The sequence below is a fragment of the Ornithorhynchus anatinus genome, chromosome 3 (genome assembly GCF_004115215.2).
Source record: "Ornithorhynchus anatinus isolate Pmale09 chromosome 3, mOrnAna1.pri.v4, whole genome shotgun sequence".
In the NCBI taxonomy this organism is placed as follows: domain Eukaryota; kingdom Metazoa; phylum Chordata; class Mammalia; order Monotremata; family Ornithorhynchidae; genus Ornithorhynchus; species Ornithorhynchus anatinus.
Genome location: NC_041730.1, coordinates 70,836,684 through 70,860,467, shown reverse-complemented (window position 1 = coordinate 70,860,467; position 23,784 = coordinate 70,836,684). Strand labels below are relative to the sequence as shown.

The 23,784-nt window shown below is 50.8% G+C and overlaps 1 protein-coding gene across 2 annotated transcripts in view; it reads right to left on the bottom strand.

The window, feature by feature from the left end:
- Positions 1-23,051, bottom strand: part of WDR7 (WD repeat domain 7) — a 447,173-nt gene extending 424,122 nt beyond the window's left edge. For both annotated transcript variants that reach the window (XM_029059993.1, XM_029059994.1), the window contains exon 1: positions 22,998-23,051. The gene's annotated coding sequence lies outside the window, so the exon portion shown is untranslated. The remainder of the gene's footprint in view (positions 1-22,997) is intronic.
- Between the last annotated feature and the right edge of the window lie 733 nt (positions 23,052-23,784).

The window sequence follows — 23,784 nt, the reverse complement described above, 5'->3', positions numbered from 1 at the left end:
CCTCCCTCACACTTTCTGGTGGCTAGACGATAGCAGGAAAAGGGCCTTGGGACTATTATGCCCAAAACGCATTCTTTCCAAGTCTACTCTCTCAGGGAAAAAAAAATATTGTTGCCTCAGTTCCATGAATAATGCAAAATGCCAGAACAGATACTGTATAAATATTGATAAGAATGAGCAGGCCAAGAGGATGATTGGCGTGGCTGCATAGAAAATAAAATTTTGCTTGAGATGAGAACTGCATTGCAATTGGAACGTAATGGAAAAATTAGGGTTAAAAACACTGAAATACAATGACCACTATGCGACTCTGGCCCTACGGACTTCATAAGAAACAAAACAATTTAATTACGATTGAATACAATCACGATTCGAGGCCCAACCGACGCATGCTATGAGATTTGAATTGGAAAGAAAAGACAACAGTAGGTCTGTACATCGTATTCTTCTCTTGATTCAGGTATGGTATCTTTGTCAAATATCGAAGATGAGGGGACTTTACAATCACATTTCAGAGATGATCCCACTCACCGCTAATAATAAACTTCTGATTTTCCAGAGTAAAGGAGCAAACCGGGTGTATGTACAAAAAAAACTTGCATACCAGCAGAAGTAACGGATCAATAGTATTTATTCATTCAACAGTATTTACTGAGCGCTTACTATGTGCAGAGCACTGTACTAAGCGCTTGGAATGTACAAATCGGCAACAGATAGAGACAGTCCCTGCCCACCGACGGGCTTACAGCCTAACCGATCAATAGTATTTATTCACTCAATAGCATTTACTGAGCGTTGTGTGCCGAGTACTGTACTGAGCACTTAGGAATAAAATAGAGAGAAGAAACACCATCCTCGACCTCGAGAAATTTACAACCTAACAGCAGAAATGGACAAACTACGATTTACAGAGAAGAAGAACGGGAATGGAGGATAGGTGAACAAATAATATAGCAGAATGTGGAAATCAGTGAGTACGTAAGAGTTACGGGAAGTTGCGAGGGCGTAAGTGATAGTTGGAACTGGAAAACCTGGAGAGAAGAATATTAATCGGGAAAAGCTTCCGGGAGAAGACGGGATGGCAGAGGAGCTTTTGAAGATGGAGGCGAGCAGCATCCCGACAAATCTGAAAAGGGAGGCAAATTCCCCTAAGGCCCGGGAGAGGGGAGGCTAATCAGAAGACGGAGGCGGGAGCGGTTCTGAGCTCGGATCTGTACCCTTTGGGTACTTGGTAGTCACCCCACCCTCAGCCCCACGGCACTTGGGCACCTTTCCATAACTTATTCGTGTTAATTTACATTAATGAGCTTCTAGAGTGGAAGTTCACTCAATGCTGGGAATGCGTCTTCCAATTCTGCTGCATTGTTCTCTCCCAAGGGTACGGCGTTGTACGGCGGTCTGCCCCCAGGAAACACTTTGAAAAATGCCAATGACAGAGAGACTGTAAGCTCACTGTGGGCAGGGAACACACCTGCCAACTCTGTTCTATTGTACCGTCTCAAGCCCTCAGTACAGTGCCCTGAACATGGTAAGCACTCAGTAAACAGCACTGATCGATCGACGGAAAGTGAGAAGGTTGGCTAAGGAGGAGGGGACAGTGCAGGGTAGGGAGTAAAAGATCAAGAGGTAGGTAAACTAATAATAATGTTGGTATTTGTTAAGCGCTTACTATGTGCCGAGCACTGTCCTAAGCGCCTGGGGAGATACAGGGTCATCAGGTTGTCCCACGTGGGGCTCCCAGTCTCCATCCCCATTTTCCAGATGAGGTCACTGAGGCCCAGAGAAGTGAAGTGACTCGCCCACAGTCACACAGCTGACAGGTGGCAGAGCCGGCATTCGAACCCATGGCCTCTGACTCCCAAGCCCGGCCTCTTTCCACTGAGCCACGCTGCTTCTCTAAAGGCTAGTGGAAAAAGCACAGGCCTGGGAATGAGAAGAGAACCTGGGTTCTAATCCTAGCTCCATCCCTTGCCTTCCGGGTGACCTTGTGCAAGTCACTTAACTTCTCTGTGCCTCAGTTCCCTCCTGTTCTCCTTCCTGCTCAGACTATAAAAAGCAACGCGGCTTAGTGGAAAGAGCCCGGGCTTGGGAGTCAGAGGACGTGGGTTCTAATCCCGGCTCCGCCACCTGTAAGCTGTGTGACCTTGGACAAGCCACTTAACTTCTCTGGGCCTCAGTTCCCTCATCTGTAAAATGGGGATTAAGACTGTGAGCCCCACGTGGGATAAGCTGATTACCGGGTATCTACCCCGGCGCTTAGAACAGTGCTTGGCTCATAGTAAGCGCCTAATAAATACCACAATTACTGCTATAAGCCCCCTGTGGGATCTGATCATCCCGTATTTAGTACGGTGCTTGACATATAGGACGCACGTAACAAATAACATTATTTTTTATTATTCTTCTATACAGACTGTAAGCTCATCATGGGTCTCCCCACCCGCTAGACTGCACGCTCGTTCTGGGCAGGGAATGTGTCTGTACTGCTGTATCGTACTCTCCCAACCGCTGAGTACAGTGCTCCGCACACAGTAAGTGCTCAATAAATATGACTGAAGGAATTATGGGCAGGGATCATGTCTGCCAACTCTGATGTGGTACAATATAGTAAGCGCTCAACAAATCCCACTGATGATGAAGGAGGAGAGCAGGTGAGGACACGTGGCCGACGGCAGGAAGTTTTCGCTTGATGCAGAGAGGAACGGGCAGCAATTGCGGATTTCCGAGGAGGGGGAAGGATGCGAAAAGAACGGAGTTTGAGAGCGATTATAGGGCTGCAGATCACCTAAACTAGAACCACCATCCAAAATTCAGGGAGGGAAGAACAGAGGAGAAGGTCATTTACAGGAATTCGGATCAACCACCTCTGAACTGCTAAGTTATAAAAGCATTTTGCTAAATATATCCTAGTACTGTACACGTATTAGACCGTAAGACCTTTAAAGCACTCATAAATGTAAAGTAGCCTAACCCAAGTAACATCTACTTTATATATACGAGCACAGTGTAAATAACTTCAGTAAACGACTGCCGTATCTTGGGCCGTTTCTTATTTTTCCTGGCATTACACCTCTGCCCTGGTAATTTGGGCTTTTTCAGGGATGTAATGTTTTCTCCCGTAAAACTCTGTTGATACATCATAGCTTTATATTAAACTCATTTATGTAAAGTTCAGATAAGGCTTTTTAGACTAAAACAATAACTTACTAAATCCTGAAGGGTTATCATTAATGACGAAGGCCAGTGTTTCCCCATGGATTTACGCCTATTATTTTTTTTCAACTGGTTAGAGCAAAGTGAATGGGAAGCAGTGTGGCCTAGTGGAAAAAGCAGGGGCCTGGGAGCCAGAGGACCTGAGTTCTAATTCCGACTCCACCATCTGTCTGCTGTGTGACCTTGGGCAAGTCACTTAACTCATCTGGGGTTCAGTTACCTCATGGGACATAGAATATGTCATACATTAATAAATGAAACAAAGTTATGAGTACAATATACATTTTTATTTATAAGGACATCAAACCTAGACTGCATTTTAATCCTACGTGGGACATGGACTTTGTCCAATCAGATTAGTTTATATCTATTCCAGACCTTAGTACAGTGCTTGGCACATACAGCGTTCCGCACAAAGTAAGCACTCGATACAGATGACTGATCGACAGATAACAAACGCTTAACGACTACTATTAAAAAGAAGTGTACGCTAGTTGGGGTGACTTCAGCTCGGTCTAAGTAGTTTCATTAATACAAACTTGAAATGTAAAAATTTAGGTCCCTTTCCGTTTTCACAAACAAGATTGTGTTATCCTGAGTTTCCCAGGAATTTTTTAAAATGTGGTTCTCTCAGGGTCCCAGTAATCTTCCTTAACCGGCAAGAGGTTGACAAAGACCAAAATCTACTCTCCTAGCCAACGTTACTGATGAATATTCTTCCTTGATGGTAAACATTCAGTGTAAATATAGACACTGAGGTTACCATTCAAAATAAGAATGAAAACTGATAGCTTGCTTCATGTGGCTTGACCCAAACAAATAACTGAAAGGGCTGGATCCTGGGATTTAAATTCCCACTTCCTTCTTCTAACTGCCATATGGGTAACATGAATTATTTACCTACGCTGCTCTACCTACCTCTGTACACTCAATAAATATTTGTTCTCTGACACAAGTACCTTCTGTCCTCCTTAACACACAGTGATGACTAAAGAATAAATGTGATAATACTTAGACTATGAGCCCCATGTGGGACGGGAACTAAGGCCGAACTGATTAAGTTGTACCTATCCCAGGGCTTAACAGGTTGTCTGACACATAGTAAGCACTATAACAAATACCGTTAAAAAAACGCTACAGGAGTAAAAGTTTTCTGAGCTCACTGAAAGAAAGGCAGTATATAAATGCAAGGTAACATTATTTCCTTATTGGAATATTATTTTTCTAGCTGAAATTCAAGCAGTGCATAAAGACAGGTAGTTACTTGACGGATTTCAGAATCCATGCAGAAAACTGCTTTATCCTTTCATAAGGAACCGAATACGGGCTTTCGAGTAGGTTCCACCTACCCTTGAAAATTACACACACATATAAATGGGAGCCAGAACACGGGCACCGGTTTGAAGCATCTGCCTATTTCTAGTGGACAGTTTTGATGTTGAAATGTGCAGAGAGTTCAGGACAATATCAATTTTCACTTAACTACATGGATATTTTAGGATTCAATCCACAGTCAATTCAATTTTTGATATGGGAAAAAGAATCCAGAATTCAGAATGCTAAAATACCAGGAAAAAAAAAAGTATTTACCCAGTTTCTTCAAGTAACTGAGATTAAAATGAGGCCTAGGTTTGATGTCCCTATAAATAAAAATGTATATTATACTCATAACTTTATGTTTCATTTATTAATGCATACCATATTCTATAACCCCAACAGATTGAGGTAATTCTACCAGGCACTTTTAATTTTTTCAAAATATTTGCATTGGGCAAAAAATGAGCGCGGAAATGTCATATTAACATTGCTAAACATATTATTGGAGTACTTCTCCTAAGTTGAAAATGTCAGTTTTATAAAAAATCAGGAGCCTCTTAACTGTGCATACTTTGAAGACTATCCAGGCCCATAAAATCTAGTCTCCTAGCCTGACGCAGAGGGTGCGACTGCAGCAAAATAGCACTTGATAGGGAAGGGGATGACTGAAGTTGAGGGACACAATAAACCACAATTCAATTTCAAAAGACAGAACGAAACAGCAAGCTGACTCGAACAATCTGGGCCAGCCCATACGCTTTTAGAAGGTTTAAGGATACCCTATGGTGCTTCTTTTTACTGGCAACTGCACTGACCCCAGGAACCCTTGAATAGTATCGGAAAAACTGATCGAGGTGAATATTTCCACGCTGGTCTGGCATTAAACCGCACAACGGAACGTGTAACAACAAAGCATCCTGAGCAACTTCCTCAAAATCCTAGTGGTCGGCAAAACCGTCAATCCATCGCATTTATCGAGCGATTAGTGCATGCAGAAAACTTTACTAGAGTGCTTCGAAGCGTACACTACAACAGGTGGCAGAAACATTCCCTCCCCACAAGGAACTTATAGTCTAGACCACGACTGGTAAGACGAAAGCCTTATAGGGCAAATTAGCGGCAGATTCCGTGCCTTCAGTCCCACCTGGCAAACTTCACGAAGGCTCATGACAGTCAAAAATAAGTATTCCAGGCCTGAGCTGAACAGGATAAATATCAATCAATTATACGTACTGAGGGCTTACTGTGTGCAGATCATTTTACTAAGCGTGTCGGAGCGTAAAATACGATAGGGTTCGTAGACACACATTCCCTGTCCAAATGAATACGAAATGTACAGGGTGTTAAAATCATTTCTGGCTCTTTCGATATTGTTAATTTGCTTTTGTGGGGTTTTTTTATGGTATTCGATAAGCACTTACTATGTGCCAGGCACTGTACTAAGCACTGGGGTAGATACAAGCTAATTAGGTTGGACACGGTCCATGTCCCACATGGGGCTCGGGGTTTTAATCCCCATTTTACAGATGACGGAATTTAGGCACAGAGAAGTGAAGTGACTTGCCCAAAGTCACACAGCAGACAAGTGACAGAACTCGGATTACAACCCAGGTCTTTCTGGCTCCCAGACCCGTTCTCTATCCACTAAGTCACACTGCCTCTTCAAGATCAAAGTACAAGATCAAAGTACTCCAGAAAACAAATCACTGGCACTTTATCAGTACCAAAGTATTCCAGGATAAAAAAAATTTCTCGCACTTTACTAGTTATGATGGCATCTACTAAGTGTCCAAGCACTGTACTAAGCACTGAGTTACCTATAAAATCATCTGATCGGACACAATCCCTACTCGACCTGCGGTTCACATTCTCAGAGGTTTGGAGAGCAGGTAATTTAGCTCCATTTTACAGATAGGGATAATGGGATACAAAAAAGCACGGCTCAGTGGAAAGAGCCCGGGCTCGAAAGTCAGAGGTCATGGGTTCGAATCCCGGCTCCGCCACTCGGCAGCTGTGGGACTGTGGGCAAGTCACTTCACTTCCCCGGCCCTCAGTTCCCTCATCTGTAAAAATGGGGATTAACTGTGAGCTTTACGTGGGACAACCTGATAACCCTGTATCTCTCCCAGCGCTTAGAACAGTGCTCTGCACATAGTAACTGCTTAACAAATACCAACACTCTTATTATTATTATTCTTATGACAGAGGGGTTAAGTGATTTGTCCAAGGCCTCACAGCAGACTAACTGCTAGAACTGGGACTAGAATCCACTAGTTCACAGTGCTTCTCTGTTCCGGAAATTAATTTTCCTCACCCTGCGCAATTTGGGCTGGTTGCCATAGTTGGGGAACTCTTAGGTAACCTGACAGCTAGGTTCTTAAAAGCTACCAGTCTGCCAAAATGTCCTAAAGGTCAGAACACTCCCCCGGTGAGACACGCACCCTAACAAGGAAGCAGTACGGCTAGTGGATAGAGGACCTGGGTTCCAATCCCAGTTCCATCAATTCCCTGCCGTGTGACCTTGAGCAAGTCACTTAACTTCTCTGAGGCTCAGTTCCCTCACCTGCAAGAATGGGGAATTCAATATCTGTTCGCCCTCCTACTTTGACTGTGAGCCCCATGTGGGACATGACTATCTTGTATCTCTCCCGGCACTTAGAATATTCAGCACACCAATCATTTTTATCGAGCGCTTTCTAAGTGCGGAGCACTATATTCATTCATTCAATCGTATTTATTGAGCACTTACTGTGTGCACAGCACTGTACTAAGCGTTTGACTCTACTAAGGACTTGACAGAGTACAATACAACGGAATACGTAGCAGGAAAAACAAAACCACCACCACGGTGAAGTTTAAAATTCAACAGTTCAAAAACGCCCCGTTAAATTGTGTGTCATTTAGGCCCCTCAGCACTCCTAGAAGAGTGGTAATACTCTTCTGCTGCCGAGCTCACCTCCTCCAAGAGGCCTTCCCAGACCGAGCTTCCCCTTTTCCCTTTGCCGCCTCTCTGCCCGCCCTTCACCTCCCCTCAGCTAAGCCCCCTTCCCCCCCTTTCCCTCCCCTCAGCACAGTGCTCATCTGCTCATTGTGTATATTTTTATTACCCTATTTATTTTGTTAATGAGATGTACATCCCCTTGATTCTATTTATTGCTATTGTTTTCGTCCATCTGTCTCCCCCGATTAGACTGTAAGCCCATTAATGGGCAGGGATTGTCTCTGTTGCCGAATTGTACATTCCAAGCGCCTAGTACAGTGCTCTGCACATAGTAAGCGCTCAATAAATACTACTGAATGAATGAATGACCGAATGAAAGAATTTCTGTGCTAAACTGAGAAAAGTTCCAGTGCAGAGGGAACGGCGCCCTTGCCATCCTCGGGCTACTCCAGCCCATCGAGCACCGGGCAACTGCCGACGCTGCACGCGTCCAGACCTTCACACCAGACCTAAGGGGAAAGCAAAGTTGCGGACCAGCTTTCTCGCATCCACAGGGCCAAATGAGTGACCTCGTGCTCAACTGGAGATCAACGAACCAGACAACAACAACAACAACAAAAAAAAATGGAGGCCACGGCAAGCGCATTGAGGATGGAAATACCCCGGCTCTGCCGCTTAACTGTTGTATTCATTCATTCGATAGTATTTATGGAGCGCTTACTAGGTGCAGAGCACTGTACTAAGCGCTTGGAATGGACAGATCGGTAACAGATACAGTCCCCGCCCTCTGACGGGCTCACGGTCTAATCGGGGGAGACGGACAGACGAGAACAATGGCAATAAACAGAATCGAGGGGAAGAACATCTCATTACAACAATAGCAAATAAACAGAATTTGCTATTGTCGTATGACCTCGGGCATGTCTCAACTTCTCCGTGCCCGTCACCTCATCTGTAAAATGGGGATTAAGACCGTGAGCCCCTCGTGGGACAACCTGATTACCATGGCTCTACCCCAGCGCTTAGGCGTGTGGCACATAGTAAGCGCTTAACAGATATCATCATTATTATCTGTAATTTATTTATTTACATTAAAGCCTGTCTCCCCTCCCCCGACGGTCAGCTCGTGGTGGGCGGGGAACGGGGCTGCTTACCGTTATACTGCACTCTCCCATATGCTGAGCAGAGGGTTCTGCCCGCAGTAAGGACTCAATAAATGCGACTGAATGAATGAAGAGAGTCACAAAATGCCGGGATGGTCAACTTTCTCCTGCCCCCACCCCTCTCCGCCAACCGCTCTGCGGGTCACACGTCGTCCTCTGGATCCCTCACAGATTCGACTTTCTCTGTCTTGCCTTGATCCTCTTTTCACTGATCTACCCCACGGCTGCCTAACTAGGAGAGAGATGCACCAGAGCATCAGGCCAGAGCTGAAATAGTTTGCCGCTCCGCTATCTCCCTCTGCTGGGTCTGAAGGACGATCTAAAGCTTCAGACTTATTTTCTGCCCCCTCACTGACCAGAAGCGGTGACTCCTTTGGACGGTTCCTTGAAGGAGAGCGTCGTGGCCCGCAGAATTTTTCTTCCCCGGGCAAAACTGTGGCCCGATTGGGTGTACGGCACAACTCCGCTAAGGAGAAGTTCAAAAAAAAAGCGGTTATCTTGCAACCGTTCACACCACCGGCGCAGTTCTGGGGAACAGTTCGACAAAGATGAAATCCTCCACAATCTAGTTCCCGGAAACCGGTCTGGGGATCTCTAAATAACCCCGGAGTTTAAAACGATAGCAAATCAATATCTTTCAATTGCACGTGTGACTACCAAGTAGCGTTTCGACCGATCAATCCTATTGAGTGTTTCCTGGGTGCAGAGCACTATACTAAGCAGTTGGGAGGGCACTAGAACACCGTCGGTGGACACGTTCCCCGCCGACAATTCGCTTAGAGTCTAGAAGAAGAGACGTTAATAGAAATAAAGCACCGATATGTACATAAGTGGTGTGGGACTGAGGGAGGGGTGAATGAAGGGTGCAAATTCAGGTGTAAGGATGACGTAGAAGGGAGTGGGAGAAGAGGAAATGGAGGCTCAGTCGGGGAAGGCCCCTTGCAGATGTGCTTTAGTGGCATCAAACTCACGTTCTCCGACTCCCAAGCCCCTGCCCTTTCCACTTCTCTAGCGATTTTAGCAGTGATGTGAAGGTTGAACCGCCCGGATCTGGTGACGGACTGAACAGGTGAGTCGGTTACGGTCTGGTGAGACAGGGAGGGTGGTGGTGCTGTCTACAGTGAGGGGAGAGTCACGGGGAGATGGGGATCTGGGTGTCACGGCTTCACCCTCGATCCGGTGGAAACAGCCGGGCTTTTTACCGAAAGCTAACCTGGAAGCAACGTAAGCTTTTCGACGTTAGCATAAACTACACCAGGGCTTGCCCGGGAATGGAAGGGGGGCCAGGAGTGCAACACGTCGGATACATCACAAGCACAAGACCCACGGGGGGGGTTTTGGAAAACGATGCCAGTCTGGAAGCCGGAAGAACCGGCCGGGAGACCTCCGGCAAGTCACTGAACCTCAGCTGCGACGTGGAGAAAATACCCGCCTTACCCATACCTCACGGGGATGTCGTGAGGACCAAAAGGAGATTCATAATATGAGAATGTTTTAGGAACAAAGCGTGCTTTATTACATTAAACGCATTTGCATTACTATACGTGAAACGGCAAGCCCACTGGCACAAATTAAGCACTGGGTTCAAATATTCTCTAGTCAGCGAGCAACGATAAAACCGGTATGTGCGTTTTCACCCGGATACCGACTCGGCAGCATCACTGAAAAGGGATAATAATGACGGTCTTGGCTCAGCGTTTTCTATGTGCCAAGCACTGGGGTAGAGCAAGGTAATCGGGCTGCCCCGCGTGGGGTTCCGCAGTCTTCATCCCCATTTTACAGACGAGGTAACGGAGGCCCAGAGAATTTCAGTGACTTGCCCAAAGTCACACAGCTTATATGTGGCAGAACCCGGGATTAGAACCCACGACCTCTGACTCCCAAGCCCGGGCTCCTTCCGCTAAGCGACGCTGCTTCTCTCTGAATAGTTATGGCATTTAAGCGCTTACTGTGTGCAAGGCACTGTATTAAGCGCTGGGGTGGATACAGGCAAATCGGGTGGACACGGTCTCCGTCCCTCGTGGGGCTCCCCGTCTCACTCCCCATTTTGCAGATGAGGTAACTGAGGACCAGAGAAGTGAAGTGACTCGCCCAAGGTCACACAGCAGACAAGCGGCGGAGCCGGGATTAGAACCCATGACCTTCCGACCGCCAGGTCTGTGCTCTATCCACTATGCCACGCGTCGACAGTTACTCTTATATTGATCCCTGCCTGCGGGGAGCTTTGTTTTTCACCTCCAGTGCATTCCCTTAAACACAGAATGTGTCGCACACCCATCGATCCGTAGTATTTATTGAGCGCTTACTGTGTGCAGAGCACTGTACTAAGGGTTTAGGAGAGCACAAAAGAGTTGGGAATCATGTTGCCTGCCCACAATGAATCTACAGTCAAGAAGGTGGGAGCTCAATAATTATTGATGGATTTAAAGAACTCTTTATTAGCACATGAAATTTAAAGCATCATTGTATCGTAACGGAAAAAAGTACACTACCTAACATTTTTCAATCGATAGAGTCTTCCCTCCACTCCTCGCCTTTTACCTCTACTTAACACAAATGGGCGAATCGTATCAGTGAAGAATGCTTATAATAATAATAATAATAATAATAATGTTGGTATTTGTTAAGGGCTTACTATGTGCCGAGCACTGCTCTAAGCGCTGGGGTAGATACAGGGTCATCAGGTCGTCCCACCTGAGGCTCACAGTTAATCCCCATTTTCCAGATGAGGGAACTGAGGCACAGAGAAGTGAAGTGACTTGGCCACGGTCACACAGCTGACGAGTGGCAGAGCCAGGATTCGAACTCATGACCTCTGACTCCCAAGCCCGGGCTCTTTCCACTGAGCCAGGCTGCTTCTAGATTACCTTCTTCTAGATCTTATCCCAAAAGTCAGTCGGCAGCTCAAACTATTACTTGGCTGAGTTAACAAAATAAAACTTTGCATTTTTGCAAACAACTTCACAGAGGATTACCTTTAAAATATCCTCGAAGAGCAATCGCTCGGGCTAAACCCGCCGAAAGTCATACCAGCCAACGCGGTTTGGACCACGAACTGAAAAGACCGAAACGGTCGAATAATAAGGATCGCTTTGGCTTTGCTTTTCATACAGAAGTTTCTGGGTGAGGAATTAAAAAGTCCAAAGGAGTGGAACAACGAGGACTGTTTCTGTTTGGCTTTTCATACAGAAGTTCCTGGGCGATGAATTCAAAGGACCAAAATAGCCGAACGATAGGACTGCTTTCGTTTTGCTTCTCATACGGCCGTTTTCTTCCTCCTTTTTCAAAACATAAATGACAGAGTAAAAACGTAAGGAGACTCGGCTCCGTAAACGGGCGTCTCCCCTCATCGGTTCGCTCGCCCTGGGCAGGAACCAGGTCAACCCAATCTGTCGTACTCCCAAGCGCTTAGTCCAATGCTCTGCACCCAGTAAAAGAAGCAGAAGTAGCGAGGTTCAGCGAGGCAGAGAAGCGGCGTGGTTCAGTGGAAAGAGCCCGGGCTTGGGAGTCAGGTCAAGGGTTCGAATCCCGGCTCTGCCCCTAGTCAGCTGGGCGACTGTGGGCAAGTCACTTCACTTCTCTGGGCCTCAGTTACCTCATCTGTAAAATGGGGATGAAGACGGTGAGCCTCACGTGGGACAACCAGATCGCCCTGTCTCTCCCCCAGCGCTTAGAACAGTGCTCTGTACTTAGTAAGCGCTTACCAAATACCAACATTATTATTATTAGAAGTGCTAAATCAACACGACCGATTGATTAGTTCGAACCTAAGGAGCACTTAAACGACAAGCATCATCGGAAACGGTAAATGCCTGGGGGTCGGTCGGTCACGGTTTTGACTCCACGGTATTTACAGCACCCGCGCAGTGAGCCTTCGGGAGAGTACGACCAAAGGAAAACATAATAATAATAATAATAATAATAACGAAGTCGGCATTTGTTAAGCGCTTACTATGCGCGGCGCACCGCTCTAAGCGCTGGGGGAGACACGGGGTCATCAGACTGCCCCACGTGAGGCTCACCGACTTCATCCCCATTTTACAGATGAGGGAACGGAGGCACAGAGAAGTGACTTGCCCACAGTCACCCCGCTGACAGGCGGCGGAGCTGGGATTCGAACCCATGACCTCTGACTCCCAAGCCCGGGCTCTTCCCACTGAGCCACGCTGCTTCTCTACACACTCTCTCCGCCTTCGAGGAGCTTACCGTCTAACGGGGGACGGATACTAATCCCTTTCCAATAACGGGAGCGAGGCCGAGGATAAAAGGCTGTAGCGCCAACGTGTCGGGATGAAGTAAGCGAGTAAATAATGGATTATAAATCCATACAGTGACTGCCTCTTCTAGGGACAAATCCATAAGCGCAAGGACATTTTACTATCCAGAGGCCAAGAATAACGGTGTGTATATACAAGGGTCAGTACGAATTTGATGATGACAAAAAATTTATAGTATTTACTGAGCACCTACTATCTGCAGAGCACCGTGTGAAGAGATTAGAAGAGCCCAACGGAATTGGTAGATAGGATGGGTGCCCTCGAGGATTTCAGTCTACCGGGGAGAGGGACGCTAAGGGAGAAGCCACGGAATTTAATGACGGGTAGAAATTCTTAAGTGCGGCCCGGATGTGAGGACGATAACGGTGATAATAATTTCATCTAACTTTTTTTTAACGTTACATTAAACAGTAAACGTTTAGAAGGAACTAAATTGGCGGCTGGCGATACAAGGTAGGGAAGCTAGAAATCCAACAGGATTAATCACGTTGGTATTTGTTAAGCACTTACTAGGTGCCGAGCACCGTTCTAAGCGCTGGGGTAGACACGGGGGAGTCGGCTTGTCCCACGTGGGGCTCCCCGTCTTCGTCCCCGTTTTCCAGATGAGGTCACTGAGGCCCAGAGAAGCGAAGCGACTCGCCCACAGTCACCCAGCTGGCAAGCGGTAGGGCCGGCATTCGAACCCACGACCTCTCACTCCCAAGCCCGGGCTCTTGCCACTCAGCCCCGCTGCGTCTCTAGATAATAAGATCTTAAATACCCACGGGGTCTCAACTACGCAGAAAGCTCAAGACGACCTTCCGGAGATTAGTTTTGAAGACTTAAAATGAGGAGAGACGAAGTTAACCACGCTCCCACCGAGCGCACTTCAAATCACTGCAAAACGAAGACGCCAGAACGGTAGAACTTTCAGCATCGCGAAAGGTTAAGGCTTGGAGAAAACAAAATGTCAGAAAACCTGTGAAAACCGAGTCCTTAAAACCGAGCAGCGTGCCATCTGCTTTCGAGTCTGTCGACAAAGCCTGAAGCGATCGGATCTCTCCTGGGGCACCGGGTGAATCTGTATTTCCTTGAGAAAAGGATGATAACTTCAAAGTTATCATCCTGGTGAGTACGTGACAGCAATCGGGTCTACGCTACCCTTAAAACTGCCGGACGGAAAGCCCACGACCCCGTTCTCTTCAGAAAATCACAACCATTTATCCGCTTTGACTGGGAAAAGAACTTTCACAGAATAGTAGTCATTCATTCGATAGTATTTATCGAGCGCTCACTACGTGCAGAGCACCGGACTGAGCGCTTGGAACGGACCCATCGGTAACAGATAGAGACGGCCCCCGCCCTCCGACGGGCTTACGGGTCTAATCGGGGAAAGAAGAGGGAGAAAGAAATACTTTGAGAGACAACCGAACCCTAACCTTAACACCACCTAAAAGAAGAGTTGGATAAATCGATACATAAAAACTTATGTTAGGGCAATAACATTAATTCTTCAACTGAAACTGGGGAATCATCTTCTCCTCCAAATTCCACAAAAATGCCGTCTGATTCTATTCCGACAGCACCACGACGATTATCTGTTATGCGTCGGGAACGGGTCAAAAACACAATGCCCTAAAATCAAACCGCCCCCAAAATGCAGAATTCAAGACCTACAAAATCACAACCGGGGTAACAGAGAGATGCGGTGATAAAGGAGTCGGTGACCTAACTCGGTGTTCATTTATAAAATAACTCCAAGAGCCCGATGGCCATTCCTTCGACTGACTACGGATGGAAAGCAAACCTGTTCTTACACGAATACGGAAAAATGGAAGACGCAAACGCTACGGCTTCCTGAGGCTGAATTTCAGCTTTCAGTTTGGAGCAGGGCTATGAAGCAGCAGCAGGAAATACGTTCACTATCCTCTTTTTAGGGAAGCGGCGCGGCTCAGCGGGAAGGGCCCGGGTTTGGGTGTCAGAGGTCACGGGTTCCGATCCCGGCTCCGCCGCCCGTCAGCTGCGTGACTCTGGGCGAGTCACTTAACGGCTCTGGGCCTCAGCTTCCTCATCTGGAAAATGGGGGGTGAAGACTGTGAGCCCCACTTGGGACAACCTGATTACCGTATATCTCCCCCTCCGGTGCTCAGAACAGTGCTTGGCGCACAGTAAATGCTTAAGAGATGTAATCATTATTTATTATCGTTATTATTATTATTTATCTCTCCTCCGGGCCACAAAGCATGGTGTCAGTCAGACACTCGGGCCTTCCCAGACTGGGCCCCCCCCCTTCCCTCTGCTCCCCCTCCACCCTCTGCTCTTCCCCCTTCCCCTCAGCACTGTGCTCATTTCTATATATTACCTATTACCCTATTTATTTTGTTGATGAAGTGTACATCCCCTTGATTCTATTTATCTCGATGATGTCTTGTTTTTGTTTCGCTCTCTTTTGTTCCGCTGTCCGTCTCTCCCGTTTGGACCGTGAGCCCATCGTCGGGCAGGGACGGTCTCTCTCTGTTGCCCAGTCGCCCATTCCGAGCGCTCAGTCCAGTGCTCCGCGCATGGTAAGCGCTCAATCCATAGGATCGGACAAATGAATGGGCAGGGACGGTCTCTCTCTGTTGCCCAGTCGCCCATTCCGAGCGCTCAGTCCAGTGCTCCGCGCATGGTAAGCGCTCAATCCATACGATCGGACAAATGAATGGGCAGGGACGGTCTCTCTCTGTTGCCCAGTCGTCCAATCCCGAGTGCTTAGGACAGTGCTCCGCGCATGGTAAGCGCTCAATAGATACGATCGGACAAATGAATGGGCAGGGACGGTCTCTCTCTGTTGCCCAAGTGTCCATTCCGAGCGCTTAGTCCAGTGCTCCGCGCATGGTAAGCGCTCAGTAAATACCATTGAGTGAATGAACGACGCTTGAGGTCCATCCCTCAGACCCACGAGTGTGCCCTTTATATTTTAGGCCACCCCTCGAGAGCTCGGCGAGGAAAAACCGGGGGGAACCGGACAACCTCAGGTTTCTTCTCACAGCTGGCGAAGACCTTATCAAGGCCCAGGGGATCCAAAGGGGCCGGAGGTGCGCGTTAGTAATCGGAATGTTTATTAAGCCTCTACCGTGCGCAGAGCGCTCCACCAAGCGCTGGTTGGGATGGGGCGGTTAGAAGGAGTCCCCGTCTCTCCAGCTTCAAGACCTAAGAAAAAGGCAGACACAGAGAGGCAGCGTGGCTCAGCGGAAAGAGCCCGGGCCTGGGAGTCCGCGGTCACGCGTTCGAATCCCGGCTCTGCCGCCTGTCGGCCGTGCGACTGCGGGCGGGTCACCTCCCTTCTCTGTGCCTCAGTTCCCTCATCTGGGAAACGGGGGTGAAGACTGGGAGCCTCAGGTGGGACAACCCGATGACCCTGTATCTCCCAGCGCTTACAACAGTGCTCTGCACATAGTAGGCGCTTAACACATACCAACGTTATCGTCAGCAGACATCGGAAGAGACCGGAACGAAGAAATTTAAAAATCCAAAGGGCAGAGTCCGACAAGTCCGGAGGAAAGGGGGGCCGGAGGGGCCTCAGGGGGCGACGGCCGGGATGACCAAGAGTCCGGTGACATCCCTTCGCCTCTCCGCGGCTAAACCCTCTCTTCCCCCCCCTCCCCCTCGGCACTGGAGTGGTCCGCTCGACTGGATATATCTTCATCACCCTATTTATTTTGTTTAACGAGATGTACATCACCCTCATTCTATTTACCTGCTATTGTTTTAACGAGATGTTGATCCCCTCGATTTTATCTACTGCCACTGTTCCCGCCTGCCCGTCTCCCCCGGATCAGACCGTGAGCCCGTCAGAGGGCGGGGACCGTGTCTCTCTCCGTCACCCATCTGTCCGTTCCAGGCGCTCGGTCCAGTGCCCCGCACCGCGTAAGCGCTCGATAAATACTATCGAGTGAATGAATCCCCAAGCGGCCCCGTGTTTTCCAATCCGAAAACACCCGCTCCCGCTCCTTAAATTCCCCCAGAATCCCACTCCCACGGGTTGGAAGCTCCGGGTGGCCCAGCGGGAAGGTGGCAGGTATTCCCGGGAATCCTGCAAGGCGGCGTAGCGGCGGCGCTGCTCGGTGAGCGCCTCCTGGGTTCGGAGCTCTGTCGAGAGGCGGCGCGGGCCCCGTGGAAGGAGCCCGGGCCTGGGAGTCGGAGGTCACGGGTTCGACTCCCGGCTCTGCCACTTGTCAGCTGTGGGACTGGGGGCGAGTCACTTCGCTTCTCGGGGCCTCGGTGAGCTCGTCCGTAAAATGGGGATTAACCGGGAGCCCCGCGAGGGACCACCCGATCGCCTCGTATCTATCCCGGCGCCTAGAACGGTGCTCCGCACGCAGTAAGCGCTTAACCAATAGCCACCTCATTATTATTATTCTCCTCCCCGGCCCTTGCCTGCTGCGCGACGCTGGCTAGGCCACTTCGCTTCTCTGGGCCTCAGTTCCCTCCTCTGGAAAACGGGGATGAAGACCGTGAGCCCCACGAGGGACCACCTGATCGCCTCGTATCCATCCCGGTGCTTAGAACAGTGCTTGGCACGTAGTGAACGCTTAACAGATATCATCATCATTATTACTATAACCGAGGGCTTCCGGGGGAAACAACAGTCAAGGAATGTCCCGGTGGGGTTTTCCCCGTGGGTTACCGGACTTGTAACGAGCACCCTGTGGGCGTCTACCAACTATTATATTGTACTCTCCCAAGCGCTTAGTACAGTGCTCTGCACACCGTAGGCACTCAAGAAATACAACTGATTGATTTCACGCTTGCGGGATGCTGTCCTCCCAGGTGGCAGGAATCCTAAACCAAACCCAATTCTGCCTTGCGAATCGCACGGCCCAGTCTTAATAATAATAATAATAATAATAATAATAATAATGTTGGTATTTGTTAAGCGCTTACTATGTGCAGAGCACTGTTCTAAGCGCTGGGGGAGATACAGGTACGGCCCAGTCTTAATAATAATAATAATAATAATAATAATGATGATGTTGGTGTTTGTTAAGCGCTTACTATGTGCAGAGCACTGTTCTAAGAGCTGGGGGAGATACAGGCACGGCCCAGTCTTAATAATAATAATGATAATAATAATAATGGTGGCGTTGGTTAAGCGCTTACTATGTGCAGAGCACCGTTCTAAGCGCTGGGGGAGATCCAGGGTCATCAGGTTGTCCCCCGTGCGGCTCACAGTTAATCCCCATTTTCCAGATGAGGGAACTGAGGCCCAGAGAAGTGAAGTGACCGGCCCACAGTCACACAGCTGCCGAGTGGCAGAGCCGCGATTCGAACCCCTGACCTCTGACTCCCGAGCCCGGCCTCTTTCCACTTACCAGAGAGGCAGCCCGGCTTAGCGACTAGAGCACGGACCTGGGCGTCCGAGGGACCTGGGTTCTAATCCCGGCTCCTCTCGGTTTCTGCCGGGTGACCCCGCTGTGTGATCTTGGACAAGTCGCTTCACTTCTTTATGCCTCAGTGACCTCGTCTGTAAAATGGGGATTAAGACCGTGAGGCCCATGTGGGCCATGGACCGTGTCCAACCTGATTAGCTTGTTTTTCCCCAAATGCTCAGTACAGAGCCCGGGCTTGGGAGTCGGAGGTCGTGGGTTCGAATCCCGGACTCTGCCACTTGTCAGCTGTGGGACGGCGGGCGAGTCACGTCTCGGGGCCTCGGTGACCTCACCTGTAAAACGGGGAGGAAAACCGCGAGCCCCACGTGGGACAACCTGATCAGCTTGGATCCCCCAGCGCTTAGAACGGTGCTCGGCACCTAGTGAGCGCTTAACAAATACCAACGTTAGTGCTTCAGTTCCCTCGTCTGTAAAATGGGGATTAAGCCTGTGAGCCAGCCCCATTTGGGAAACGGACTGTAAATTCACCGTGGACAGGGAATGCGCCCGTGGATTGTACTGTACGCTCCGAAGCGCCGAGCACAGCGCTCCGCACACGGTAAGTGCTCAGAGGCAAAGGTAGTGCTTTTCGGCACAGGTAAAGCGACGGGTCAGGTAGCACCGACGGGCCCCGCGACGGTACTAGGATTGTTTCGGGGGGGAAAAAGAACCCCAAATCTTGAAAATCGAAACCTTGAAACCAAAAATCAATACGGGAGGAACGGCACTGGCCTGACAGGCCCAACTCCACAGTAGAAGACCAATTATCCAAACTCACTGGGCCTCAGACCACTTTGAATAGTTTCATATTTGAAGGACCCAAAAATAAAAATAAACCACGGGCTGGCCCATCTCTGGCATCGGCCCGTTCAATTCTGTTCGGTCAGCGAGGGTTTGGGGTGTCTCGAGTTATTATTTTTCCCGAATCGGCCCCGGACGGGATAACGGGCACGACCCTCTAGACGACGCTTTTTTCGTCTGGTTGCTTCTCGATGGCGTCTATCTGTGTTTACCCTGTGCCAGGCCCCGTTCTCGGCACCGGGGTAGGTACAGGATGAGCGGGTTGGGGCTCACAGTCTTCATCTCCATTCGGCGGATGAGGTAACTGAGGCGCGGGGGAGTTAAGTGACTTGCCCAAGGTCACGCAGATGATAACGATAATAATGTCGGTATTTATTAAGCGCTCACTACGTGCCGGGCACCGTTCTAAGCGCTGGGGTAGGCACAGGGGAATCGGGTCGTCCCACGAGGGGCTCACAGATTACAGATGAGGGAACTGAGGCGCAGAGAAGTTAGGTGACTCGCCCACAGTCACACGGCAGACAGGCGGCGGAGCCGGGATTAGAACCCAGGTCCTCGCCCCATCCAGTCGGCCGCGCCGCTTCCGGCTGTGGACAGGGAAGGCGTCTATCGACCCTGCGCCACTGTACTCTCCTGAGCGCTCAGTACATCCGCGTGGCTCAGGGGAAAGAGCCCGGGCTCGGGGGTCCGAGGTCACGGGTTCTAATCCCGGCTCCGCCGCCCGTCAGCTGGGTGACCGTGGGGGCGAGTCACTCCACTTCTCTGTGCCTCAGTTCCCTCAGCTCGAAAACGGGGACGGGGACCGGGAGCCTCGCGTGGGACGGCCTGCCGACCCCGTCTCTCCCCCAGCGCTTCCAACGGTGCTCGGCACGTGGTGAGCGCTTAACGGATACCGACGTCACCCCGAGGCTCGGGGACGGGGCAGAGGAGGGGCGGGGGCCGTTGCAGAACTTCGGCCCTCGGCTTTCTGGGGGGAAGACGAAGCGACGGGCAGCGGGGGCGGGCGGCGACGTTAAGGAGCCCCACGTGGGACGGCCCGATGACCCCGTATTCACCCCGGCGCTCGGGACGGTGCTCGGCACGGAGTCAGCGCTTGAAAAGCGCCACCGTCATTATTCATTCATTCCATAGTGTTTATCGGGCGCTTACTGCGTGCGGAGCACCGTACTGAGCGCTCGGCGTGGACGACCGGGCAACAGAGACGCCGGCCCCGCCCAGTGACGGGCAGAGCCGAACGGAACAGAACCAAACTACGTCAACGAGATAAAGAGAAGCGTGGAATCTCGCTACCAGAAGGAAGAGGCTCGGCGGCGGCGCAAAGAGCCCGGGCTTGGGAGTCGGAGGTCACGGGTGCGAATCCCGGCTCCGCCCCTCGGCAGCTGTGGGACTGGGGGCGGGCCACTTCACCCCTCTGGGCCTCGGTTCCCTCCTCCGTAAAATGGGGATGAACCGGGAGCCTCACGGGGGAGACGACCCGATGACCCCGCATCTCCCCCAGCGCCTAGAACGGTGCTCCGCACCTAGTAAGCGCTTAACCAATACCCACGTCATTATTATTATTCTCCTCCCCGCCCCTTGCCTGCTGCGCCACGCGGGCTAGGCCACTCCGCGTCTCTGGGCCTCAGTTCCCTCCTCTGGGAAACGGGGATGAAGAGCGTGAGCCCCACGAGGGCCCACCTGATCGCCTGGCATCCATCCCGGCGCCTAGAACGGCGCTCTGCACCTAGTAAGCGCTTAACAGATACTCAGCGCTATTATTAAGGAGGGGGAGAGCGACATCGGCCTTCGTCGGGCAACGGCCGGAGAGGTGCCGCCCTCCAGGCCGGCCCCGCCCGCCGGCACCACGAAGCCACCGACCGGGGGAACCAGGGGCATTCGATCGTAGGTACCGAGCGCTCGCTACGCGCAGAGCACCGTACTGAGCGCCTGGAACGGACAACACGGCAACAGACCGGGGACCACGCTTGCCCGACGACGGGCTCGCGGTCTTAACGAGGGAGACAGGCAACAAAACCAGTGCGCAGGCAACGGTGCCATCAACATGATAATTACGGTGTCGGTTAAGCGCTGACCATGTGCCAGGCTTCATATTAGGTGCTGGGGGTGGATACAGGCTAATCGGTCAATAGTATTTATTCAATCGTACTTATTGAGCGCTCCCTAGGTGCAGAGCACTGGACTAAGCGCTCGGAATGGACAACTGGGCAGCGGAGAGACACCGTCCCTGCCCATTCATTGGGTCACTGGTATTTATTGAGCGCTCCCTAGGTGCAGAGCGCTGTCCTAAGCGCTCGGAATGGACAACTGGGCAACAGACACCATCCCTGCCCCATTCATTAGTCCACTGGTATTTACTGAGCGCTCACTAGGTGCAGAGCACTGGACTAAGCGCTCGGAATGGACAATTGGGCAACGGAGAGAGACCGTCCCTGCCCATTCATTGGGTCGACGGTATTTATTGAGCGCTCCCTAGGTGCAGAGCACTGTCCTAAGCGCTCAGAATAGACAATTGGGCAACAGAGAGAGAACACCCCGTCCATTCATTTAATGGTATTTATTGAGCGCTCACTAGGTGCAGAGCACTGTCCTAAGCACTTGGAAGTCCAATTGGGCAACAGAGAGAGACCATCCCTGCCCATTCATTCATTCAATGGTATGTATTGAGCGCCTCCTAGGTGCAGAGCACTGCACTAAGCGCTCAGAACGGACAACCGGGCAACAGAGAGAGGCCATCCCTGCCCACTCATTCCTCCAGTGGTATGTACTGAGTGCTCCCTAGGTGCAGAGCACTGTCCTAAGCGCTCAAAATGGACAACTGGGCAACAGAGAGAGACCCTCCCTGCCCACTCATTCAATGCTATGTATTAAGTGCTCACTAGGTGCAGAGCACTGTCCTAAGCGCTCAGAACGGACAACTGGGCAACAGAGAGAGACCCTCCCTGCCCACTCATTCCTCCAATGGTATGTACTGAGCGCTCCCTAGGTGCAGAGCACTGTCCTAAGCACTCAGAATGGACAATCGGGCAACAGAGAGAGACCATCCCTGCCCACTCATTCCTCCAATGGTATGTACTGAGCGCTCCCTAGGTGCAGAGCACTGCCCTAAGCGCTCAAAATGGACAATCGGGCAACAGAGAGCGACCATCCCTGCCCACTCATTCAATGGTGTGTATTAAGTGCTCGCTAGGTGCAGAGCACTGTCCTAAGCGCCCACAATGGACAATCGGGCAACAGAGAGAGACCATCCCTGCCCACTCATTCAATGGTATGTATTAAGTGCTCCCTAGGTGCAGAGCACTGTCCTAAGCGCTCAGAATGGACAGTTGGGCAACAGAGAGAGACCATCCCTGCCCACTCATTCAATGGTATGTATTAAGTGCTCCCTAGGTGCAGAGCACTGTCCTAAGCGCTCAGAATGGACAGTTGGGCAACAGAGAGAGGCCCTCCCTGCCCACTCATTCCTCCAATGGTATGTACTGAGCGCTCCCTAGGTGCAGAGCACTGCATTAAACGCTCAGAACGGACAACCGGGCAACAGAGAGAGCCCACCCCTGCCCAAGGACAGGCTCACGGTCTCCGGGGGTGGGGGAAAGAGGCCCAGCAAAGCCAAAGCAAAGAAGGCAACACCATGGAGGTGAAGAGGACGGAGGGGATGGGCGCCTCATGAAGACAACGAGCGGGGCAATCAATAAAACCCAGGCAAAGAGCAGGTGGGGCAAGTCGGAGGACCTGACAGCGCTGGGCCCAGGGGAAGAGCAACATCATCAGCAAATGCAGAAAGGGGCAGGGCGGGGGGCACAGGGTGCAGGGGACGGGGGAGCCGGGAAGGCCTCCTGGAGGAGGTGGGCTTGGTCTCCCTCCCCTCCCCCCCCCCCCGTTGGCCCCCTTTGCTCACCTCCCGGGCTGTCGGATCTCGGGCCGCTCTGCGCGGCCCCGCCGTTGCTAGCGCGACCGCCCGCCGCCGCCGCCGCCGTAAAGCGGGCGGCCCCAACTGCCGTGACGCTCACCGTCGCAAAAGCGGAGGGCGGGGGGGGGAGGGAGGGAGGACCTGCCCGACGGCAGCGGTCACCGGGGAAACCGGGGAGGGGGAGGCAGCGAGAGAGGGGTTTCCCGGCCTCCCCTGCGCCGCCGGGGGCGACCGAAGGCGCCGGCGCCATGTTGGGGGAGGGCAGAAGTGCGGGCCGCGGCCCGGCTGGGCCTCGCCCCCTTCCCCCTTGGGGTCACCCCTTCGGGGGGATTTCAGTCCTTCGTTCGATCGGAGTTATTGAGCGCTTCCCGGGGGCGGGACACGCTGCACGTTTACACTTGTTAGCACCCTTATCCTTCATTCCATCGGATTTATTGAGCGCTTCCCCTGTGCAGGACACTCTGCGCTTACACTTGTTAGCGCCCTTACTATTCATTCAATCATGTATCTTAAGCACTTTTTGTGTGCGGGACACTCTGCACTTTTACACTGGTTGGCACCCTTATTATTCAGTCCATCCTAGCTTAAACGCTTACTGTGTGCGGGACACTCTGCACTTACACTGGTTAGCACCCTTATCATTCAGTCCATCCTAGCTTAAGCGCTTACTGTGTGCGGGACATAGACTGTAAGCCCGTCAAACGGCAGGGACCGTCTCTATCTGTTGCCGACTTGTTCATCCCAAGCGCTTAGTACAGTGCTCTGCACATAGTAA